Genomic DNA, 10551 nt, shown 5'->3' on the forward strand with positions numbered 1-10551 from the left:
AAAATATACTTTGGGAAATAATTTCTAAGTATATAAGACTATGTGTGTTTGAGATCTAGAAGTGGTTTAACAAAGAAAAGGTGAATCAACATCTAAAATAGGGGTGGGAGGTGAAAGGAGCAGTTTTTCTACATGCTATATTCTACAAACAAGAAGAGACGCAACAATGAAGGTAATGTTTTGAAAGGTATTTCTTTTTTTGTTTTATTTTTTGTTTAAGGATAGATTTTATTTCTACATGACTGGTCTGGGTCAGCACTGACTAAGAGAGAACTTGAAATTAGAAAGGCCATATGGAAGTTTAATGTGACACTGCATTTACCTGCATGATATTTCTAGGCCATTGGGCTGATTACGGTATTAAAAAAGTTCAAATAATGAATTATTTCTCTAAAGAGTATTAAAATATGTAACATTAACATGGAAACAAACTACAGGGAAATATATTTATCAAAACATTTTAGGTCCATGAACTACAAGTTGAAATCCTCTGAACTAATTTCATCATCTTATTTTTGTCACTGTGGTGACAAAGCCTCATGGGCTTTTCCAACATTTGGGAGCTACAAGTCTTACATGCCATCCTCTTCTTGTTAATCTACCTGGTGGCTCTAATGAGCAAAATACTAATTTTTACCCTCAAATCTCTTGAAGGGAAACTTCATACATTATGTCTTCTTCCTGAAGAACCTGTCCTTTTTAGATCTCTGCCTTATTTCCATCATAGTCCCCAAATCAATTTCAAACTCTCTAAATTATAGTTTCTTCATCTCTTTTTTTTTTTTTTTTGGGGGGGGGGGTGGGAGTTCCACAGCTGTTGTTAATGTTATTTGCAGCATCAGAATTTTATCTCCTCACAGCAATGTCCTATGATCACTGTGTGGCCATCTCCCAACACCTGCATTATGAAATCATCATGAACAGAGGAGCATATATGAAGATGGCAGCTGCTTCCTGGCTGAGCAGAGATTTCTCTGAGGCCCTATATTCAACCAGTATATTTACTTTGCTCTTCTGTGACTCCAAGAAGATCCACCAGTTTTTTGGTGATGTTGCTTCCTTACTCAAGATCTCCTTCTCTGGGATGTCACCATGGCTTTGGAGTACATTTTAGGGATTCTTTGCTCTATTTCCATATCTGTCTCTTATGGTCCCATATTTTCAATTGTGCTGAAAATTCCAAACACAGAGGATAAGTCAAAAGCCTTCTCCCCTTGCCTACCCCTCCTCATCATTTTCATAATTTTTATCACAACAGGTATCATTGCTTATCTAAAGTCACTGGAGAAATCTGATTCAGTTCTAGATGTGTCATTGTGGTGTTCCTAACTCCGAAGCCTGTCATCTATACCCTGCAGAATAAGGACATGAATCTAATAAAACTCATTGCCTGGAAATACTTCTCAAAGGTACAAATTCCGAAATCTTTTCCATGATCATATGCTTGTATATATTCATATATACATGTTTCTGTGTATGTATATATGTATGTATATGTGTCTTGCATGCATGCATGTGCACATATAAATGGATGTTTAAATATGGTATATGTATATATTTCATATTTATTGTTTCATATTTCAGATATGTATATATACATGTATATATTCATATACAGAGAAAGAGAGAGAGATCACGTTAATGTACATTTACTGACTTAAATCCCTTGCTTCTATGCCCATATCAAGCTCATTGATTTTAAAATGCTGACTCCCACAACATCTAGAAAATCTTGATAGGATAGTTTTATATGTATATATATATATATGCATATAAATATACTGTATATATATAAATATACTGATATATATATGGATACCAGTTCTAAAATCAAAAAGTCACCACACTTGTCTGAAAAAAATGGGTACTTATTTAAAAATAATGTATTTGAAGGTCCTTTGATCAACTTATAACAAGTGTTTACTTAAAAAGAAACTATATGGAATGCTAGAAAAATATTATTTGACTTGATTGAATAACAGTGCCACCAACTTATATTGAAGAACCAAAAGTTCTTCACATATCTATTTTGTTTTACAGCCTTTTGAGTGTTTTCACAAATACAATAATAGGGATAGTTAGGAAGAGTGTTATGTCACCACTTTAAGTGTAATAATATTTCAAAATCTATAGCAAGTGATAGCATTTTGATTCAACTGTTTAATCTATTTTCAAGTCAGAAAAGGTTTTCTTCTATTACGTGTAACCGCTTCTTAAATAAACAATTTACTTCTTAAGTTAAATTGAGGAAAGGATCTTCCACTTGGTTATTTACAAATAACCAATTTTCTTTCATAAAAGTGTTAGACTCTTTATTTTACCTTCAAATACAAAACATAAGCACAGAAATCTAGAATTGGGAAAGACATCAAAACATCATTCCTCTAGTCTAATGTCCACTTGAAATTGGCAATCATATAAAACATCTACAACCCAGATTCATCTAAATTCTATGTGAAGCATATTTTCACTAAGAAAGAGTAAGTGCAAGTAAAGGACAGTGATTCCACATTTGCAAGTTGTTAGTTGTTCAGATGCTTTTCTCACATTAGGCAAAACATTACCTCACCACAACTTTCGTCTATAACTTCTACCAGTTCTTTCACTATGCTGAAATGTTTGGATTTGTTAGATTGGGAGCTTGAAATGACAAATATGGCACAAATAACTGACTAAATCCATTGTGTTCTGATTATATAAATCTATGATACACTTAATATATAGAACCTCATTTAAAGAATAATATTCTTACAAGAAAAGAGAAGAGACAGGAGGCAGAGCCAAGATAGGGAAGGGCAGGCAGGTATTCACTGATTTCTCCCACAAGCTACTCCAGATTTCTTTAAATAATGTTTCTAGGGGCAGCTAGTTGGTATAATGGATAGAACATCAACTCTGATGTCAGGAAGACCTGAGTTCAAATCTGCTTCAGAACTTAATACTTCCTGTCTGAGTGATTTTGGGCAAGTCACTTAATCCCAATCGCCTCAGCAAAAAATAAATAAATGAATGAATGAATGTATAAAAAAATTAAAATATTAAAAAAAGTTTCTAAACAAATTTCAGAGAATCAGAACACACAAAAACATGGAGTAGAACAATTTTCTAGCCAAAAACAATTTAGAATGTCAGCATGAAATATTTGTGACAGGAGTTCATCACATAGTCCCAGTGCAGGCCATACCAGCATAATCTGTGCTTTGGCCCTGGTTTGGAAGCCAGCAAATCAGGAATGGGCCTAAGAGTCTCTGAATTTGTCATAGCACAAGCAGTTTCCAGACCTCTCAGGCCAGAGACACCAAAGATGACCTAGATTAGCAAGAAAGGTTTGTCAGAAGGATGAGAGAGGCTTGGGAAACCAACAAACCAGGTGTGGACATGGGAACCCATGGCAGCCCACAGCTTCTAGGAAACCTCAGCTCACATGAGGTCTCTTTACTAGAACTAAGGAAGGACTCAGTTGCCTTAGCACATTAGAAAGTATAACTACAGTGGGTGGGGACACACCTCACATTTTCAGCAGAAAAGAATGCTGGTGATCAGGTCACTAGAAGGATCTCTGAAAACACCTGCAAAAAATTCCTGAAGTTCCAGACAGTGCAAACTTCCCTGAAAAATTAAAAGTCAAGTAATAAATTGGTGGGAAAATGAGAAAATAAAAGAAAAAAATTCTGACCATAGAAAGTGACTATGGTACAAGAAAAAATAAAATACACACTCAGAAGAAGATAACAAAGTCAAAGCTCCCATCAAAAGTCCCCAAGAAAAATAATAATTGGTCTTAGGCCAAGGAAGACCTCAAGAGGGATTTTGAAAATCAAGTAAGAGAGGCAGAGGAAAAATTGGGAAGAGAATTGAGACTGATGAAAAAGGAAACACAAAAAAAGCTAATGAGGGGAAGAATGCTTTAAAAAGCAAAATTAGTCTAATGAGAAAGGAGGTACAAAAGCTCACTTAGGAAAATAATTCCTTAAAATTAGAATTAACCAAATGGAAGCTAATGACTTTTGAAGAAATCAAAAAAACAATAAAACAAAAACAATAAAAAATAGAAAACCATGTAAAATAAATCCAGGAAAAATAACCAAAAAAAATTATTTGTCTACCTGGAAGTCATGAAAAGGTGAAGACCCAAGACATCATCTTTCAAGAACTTATCAAGAAAAATTGTCCTGATATTCTAGAAGCAGGGAGTCAAAAATGGAAAGAATATACTGATCATCTCCTGAAAGAGATCTCAAGATGAAAATACTCAGTAATATTAAATTTAATAAAAATTAAAAATTTCCAGATCAAGGATAAAATTTTGGAGGCATTCAAAAAGAAACAATTCAGAAAGAAACAAGTCACAGTCAGGATATCACAAGACTTAGTTTCGACATTAAAGAATTGAAGGGCTTGAGATATAATACTCTGGAGAGCAATGGAACTAAGCTTGCAGTCAAGTATCACCTACACAGCAAAACAGTATAATCCTTCAAGATAAAAGATAGACATTCAACAATACAGTGGAATTTCAAGCACTTGTGATGAAAAGACAAGCCTTGAATAGAAAATCTGATTTTCAGAAAAAAGAATCAGGGTAAGCTTAAGGAGATTGACAGGAAAGAGATATTAAAAAGGACTTAACAAGGTTTATCTGTTTACATTTCTTCATGGGAGGACAATGCTTATAACCCATAAGAACTTTCTTATTATTATGGCAAATAGGAATATCTATAGACAGACAGTACTTATATGAATTGATCATGATAGGATAATATAAAAAAAATAAAATTAAGGGCAAGAGGAATGTCCTCGAAGAATGTGAAAGGGAGAGGTGGAATGTCATAAATTATCTGTCATAAAAGATGCAAGAAAAAAGCTTTTATAGTGGATTTGAAGAGGGAGAAAGGAAGGAGCAATGAGTGAACATTATTCTCATGAACTGTCTCAAAGAGGAAATATTATACACACTCAATATGGGTATAGAAATTCTATCTTATCTTACAGGAAAATAGGAGGGAAAGGGGAACACAGAAAGGGGTGAGGGTGATAAAAGAGAAAACTGGGGAAAGCAGTGGTCAGTAGGAAACACTTTTGAAGAGTAGAAAGGTGAAATGAGAAAGCAAATGGAATAAACACAGAGGAATACAGTTAGCAATAGTAACTGGGAAGATAATTTTAAAGCAAGTGTCTCTGGTGAAGGTCTTATTTCTAAAATGTATAGAGAACTGAAACAAATTTATTTTAAAAAATAGCCATTCCTCAATTGATAAATAATCAAAAGATATGAATTATATCCAAAGGACCTTAGAAGAAGGAGAAAGGAGAGGAGAAGAAGTTATGAGAGTGAAGCGAAAGGACAAATGCAAAACCAGCCATGCATTCAGAGAAGAACCCATTAATAACTACAATATCTAAAATATCAAAGTACTTATTTGAGACTGGAGACAATACATAAAACTTTGTCTCTTAATCATCAAAAACATTAGAAAGACCAAGGAATGAGAAAGCTGGAAAAAATGAGGAAGGTAGGAAAGTATTCTCAAGCCAGACAGTATTAAAAATAAATAGATAATTAAATATAAGATTTTTATCTCCCTTGAATAGATATAGCAAAATTGGTAACTGAAATAATGAATAGATCTAGGAAAAAGATTTATACACAGAAGTTGGTCAATATAACTTTCTTAGGAAGTATTATTGACAGTTAATAGTAATTATTTTTATTAGTTTATATATATCCATTATAAGAGCAGTAGTTCCTTTGGATATACCTTTTGATCTATTCCTAAGATTATAGAAATAGATAATAATAACAATAATAGCTGACATAAAAATATATAGTGACAAAATATACATCTTGCTTACTATGTGCCAGACACAGTGCTAAAAGATTTATCATTATTATCTCATTTGTTCTTCATAACAACCAGGGGAGGTAAGCATTGTTATTAGTCATCTTTTACAGATGAGAAAACTGAAGAAAAAATAAAAGTGATTTCTCTAGGATCTGACAGCTAGTAAATATTTGAGCCATTTTAAACTTGGGATTTTTACACTGCAGACCTGGCAATATAGTCTATCCAATGTAACATGAAGTTTCCTCTAGATATGTGGGTATTTTAAGTCAGGTAAGATGAATCAGAATGCAGAGGGACAGTTATTCACTTTTCCAAAGAAGGTAGGACAGTTCACTATAGACAGAAGTGGTTTGGGAATTAATTCTCCAATTAAAAATAGATTTGCAATTCAACATGACTGTTCTGAAATTCTGGTAGCATTGTCCTTAATTAAGAAAAAGAATAAAATGAAATGGCCCAGACGATGTCAATTCCAAAAGATTGCCTTTCTTTCTATAATTATTCCATTATTGTAGACTAATTAGGGTACCAAAATGACAGTGTTTTGGTTGGGCTAATCATCTTCTTCAGTGGACATCATTCAATTCAGTTTTGGAAGCAGAAGCCCCTGTTAGCATTCAAGTACGGACACCTTGTATAACCACTATAAAATTACAAAACTTTTCTGAATATTAAGTATCTTATGTTCAAATGAACATGAATATAAACTGCTTGCATTTTTGTTTTTCTTCCTGGGTTATTTATATCTTCTGAATCCAATTCTCCCTGTGCAACAAGAAAACTGTTCGGTTCTGCACACATATATTGTATCTAGGATATACTGTAACCTATTCAACATGTAAAGGACTGCTTGCCATCTGGGGGAGGGGATGGAGGGAGGAAGGGGAAAAATAGGAACAGAAGTGAGTGCAAGGAATAATGCTGTAAAAAATTACTCTGGCATGGGTTCTGTCAATAAAAAGTTATTTAAAAAAAAAGAATCTTATGTTCAAATGGTAATAATACTACTTGAAAAATGTACCTCACATAATACTTATAATAAAAAGTTGCTCTAATCCTTTAAAATCATACAATTTAGGCAGATATTACTATTAGTATCATATTTTAAAATGTAATGCTATGTTCCTAGAAACAAAACTCCTTTTGAAGGCAAAAGAGCCATTAGAATCATTTTGTTAAGAATTTCTTAAGCTGTTTTGTCTCTTTGGCTTCTTCTGGTAAATTCTATGAAACCATTTCCACATAAGATCTTTACACTCATGAAACAAAATAAAGGATTTCAAAAGAAATCATCTTTGTTTCAGTGCAGTTACTAAAACTTTTCTAAATTCTAAATTCATGTAACCAAAGGTTAAGATATTTTGATATAGTTTCATCTATGCATTTGGCAAATAACCAAAGCAAAATAGACAAAGAGATTCTCATTTCATAAGATAACAGAATAAGTCCAAAGCAATAGGTCATGATATTCAAAAGATTCAATGTTCTCATCATTTGATAAATGCTTCTTTTTTCTATGCAGACAGTCAAGAGAACTCTGAGAGCATGGCCAACCTCACAATGAAGACAGAATTTCTCCTTATGGGTTTTTCTAGTACATGAGAACTTCAGAACTTACATGCCATACTCTTTTTGCTGATCAACCTATTGGCTGTAATGGGGAACCTACTCATCTTCACTATCATATTTCATAATGAGTACCTCCACTACCTCTATGTATATTTTCCTGAAGAATTCTCCTTTTGAGATCTTTGCCTGATTTCTACCACAGTCCCTAAATCTATTGCCAATTCCCTGAGTGGCAGCTATTTCATCTTTCTGTTGGAGTAGCTTTTTTTTTTTTTTGTTATTTTCTGTATATCATCATTTTACCTAATTGTAATGTCCTATAAACTTTATGTGGCTATATGTTGGCCCCTCAACTATGAAGTCATCATAAACAAAAGGGCTTGTGTAATAATGGCAAATATTTCCTGAACTCTTAAAGGTTTATTTGGTGTCTTATATACAGTGAGTACATTGACTTTGACTTTCTGTAAACTAAACTGCAATTCATCAGTTCTTTTGTGATGTCTCTTCCTTCCTCAGAATCTTTTTTTCTGATACACATGTTGCACTTATTATAACTATATATTGGGTTCAGTTTAGGGAGAAAGAAAGGGAAAGAGGGATGGAGAGAGGGAGAGAGGGAAGAGAGGAAGGGAAAGAGGAGGAGAGAGAGAAATATAGCCAGTTTTATGGTTCCTCCTTTTCCCCTGATGGTAAAAATCAAAAAATTCCCCTTGAAGGGATATGGGCAAGATTTATATTGACATAAAATAAACCAATGGCTCCAAACTGGGAACTGAGCAATATTAACAGAAGTTCATAATTACCTAATCAAAAGGCTTTAAATTAAAAAGATGATGGAAGTAGAAAACTTCATATGAAAATGCACAAAATATAAGCAAACAAGAAGTAGAATCACTGGAAGTAAAATGAATAGTCCTGGTAACATTAAATTAAAACTTATGTTCAAACAAATTCAATGTAACCAAGATTAGAAGAAAAGCAAGAAACTAGGGATATGAGAATTTTATATGAAGTTTCTATGCTAAAGACTTCATTTCTCAAATGTTACAGAAATTAATCAAATTTCTAAAAAGACTGTTATTAAAGGAATGCCCATCAGTTGGAGAATGGCTAAAATAGGTATGGTATCTGATTGTGATGGAAAACTATTATGCTACAAGAAATGAGCAGTATGTTTTCAGAAAAAGTTAAAAACACTTACATACTCATGCAAAGTGATTGAACAGAATCAGAACAATATACATAGTAAGAGCAATATTATACTATGATCAATTGTGAATGACTTAGTCAATATAAAGATCCAAGACAATTGTTAAGGACTAGTAATAAAAAATACTATATGCCTCCAGAGAAATAACTGATGGGGTCTAAGTGCATATTGAAGCATTTTTTTAATTTTCTTTATTTTTCTTGCAGTATGGCTAATACAAAAATCCGTTTTGCATGATTCTACATGATATTACATTTCCTGTCTTCTCTATAAGAGGATTAAGAGGAGAAATGAATTGTAAAAATGTTCTGAGTGAACAGAAACTGCTATGAATAAGCAGGACAAAAAGAGAAAAGCAATGAGGAATTGGGGAAATTGATCAAAAAACTGACCCAGAAATTTCATATAGCTGTGGTGTAGAAACTTTAATAACTACTATGACAGACATTTTGATCTCTATCAAAAGCAATAAAGGGAATAACTTCATGACTTCTATTCATAATTCAGTACACTATATGTCAAACACTAGGAATATAAAGAGAAAAAAAGCATCAATGTTTCAAAGCTAAAACAAACTATTCTTTTAACAAGTGGAAATTATTAAAAGAAAAAATGATTGTGTGATATCAATAGCGATTACTTTTCTGTGCAGCTTTTCTTAACCCAAAACTATGCACTGTTAGATCTGTATTCTTTTGTTAGGGTCTAGTTATTGATTTATAATCTGTGAAATGTCCATATTGATAAGGATTGAGGGTTGAAATAAAATGATATTTAAATTTAATCTAATGGACATAGAAACATTATATGGTAATCAAAATGAGACAAAAGATCCAGATATTATAAAGTGCTAAAGTATCTAGATACTAAAGAGTTCTAAAGTACCACTCAAATCCATTAGTTGTACTAATTAATAAGTTGTTATGCTTAAGCTATTCAGGGACTTGGGGCAAATGAGACAGAATAGCAGTCTCTAGACTCTAGAGAACTCCTGTTCCATGATTCTCAGAGGATGCCCATAAAGGAGAGAGTTTGCATCCCTAAAGGACAATAAAGTGATGCAAGCATTTGCCAACTATTTTGGCATCAGACGAAACATATACTGGGTAAAAAAAATATATATATATATATGTATGGATTCTTTATAAATACTGAATGCTGCTTTCAAAGTAGAAAACAATTAAATCATAAATAAGGAGGTACTGATGCACACTATACCAGTATATTTGCAAGACTTCTAGGAAATGGTGAGGTCATATTGGATCCAGGAGTTAGAAGGATCAATAAAGATTTTTTTTTTTTTGTTACTTCTTCAGGTCATCATTGAGTATATGAATCACCTCCACTTTTCAAAAATTACTCCACTTCCACATAAGCATGTTGAATAATGTAAGGTGATCACATAGTCTAACCCTAAGCAATGGATTGAAGAAATAAATGGATTACAAAGTATGAACTTCCATTTTTTTCTTATGAAAACATAATCATATACACATACACACTTATAGGTACATCAATATTTTTATGACTAACATTATAAAAAGCTGCACCACAATCAATCTGAAGCATGAAGAAAATATGAAAGACCATGTGAGTAAATATAGATATTGTTTCTGACAATTTGTATATGTGACTAATAACAAGATCTCAGGTATGAAAATGGGGGCAAACTGTAGCAGAAATTGAAAAGAAGATAAAGATTACTTTAAAGATCTTCCCATTTCCATTATATTTCCTCCTAAACTTTGGCCTTTTCTCTGCCCTACTCTTTAATAGTACAAATCCTTCATGCTCCTCCCTTGCTACCTTTTTGGACTTTAGCATTGGTTTAACTCTCTGCTTGCTACAATGTCTATTAACTTTCTTTGCATTGTTGTAAAATTAGACATTAAATTTTCAATAACATTCCTTCAATACACTCAT

The 10551-nt window shown here is 32.8% G+C and overlaps 1 pseudogene; it reads left to right on the forward strand.

Moving 5' to 3' along the window:
* Positions 1-803: 803 nt before the first annotated feature.
* LOC127559425 (olfactory receptor 14K1-like) lies at positions 804-7881 on the forward strand (annotated as a pseudogene).
* The last annotated feature ends 2670 nt before the right edge of the window (positions 7882-10551 follow it).

This window comes from Antechinus flavipes, chromosome 4, assembly GCF_016432865.1.
Source record: "Antechinus flavipes isolate AdamAnt ecotype Samford, QLD, Australia chromosome 4, AdamAnt_v2, whole genome shotgun sequence".
Taxonomy (NCBI): domain Eukaryota; kingdom Metazoa; phylum Chordata; class Mammalia; order Dasyuromorphia; family Dasyuridae; genus Antechinus; species Antechinus flavipes.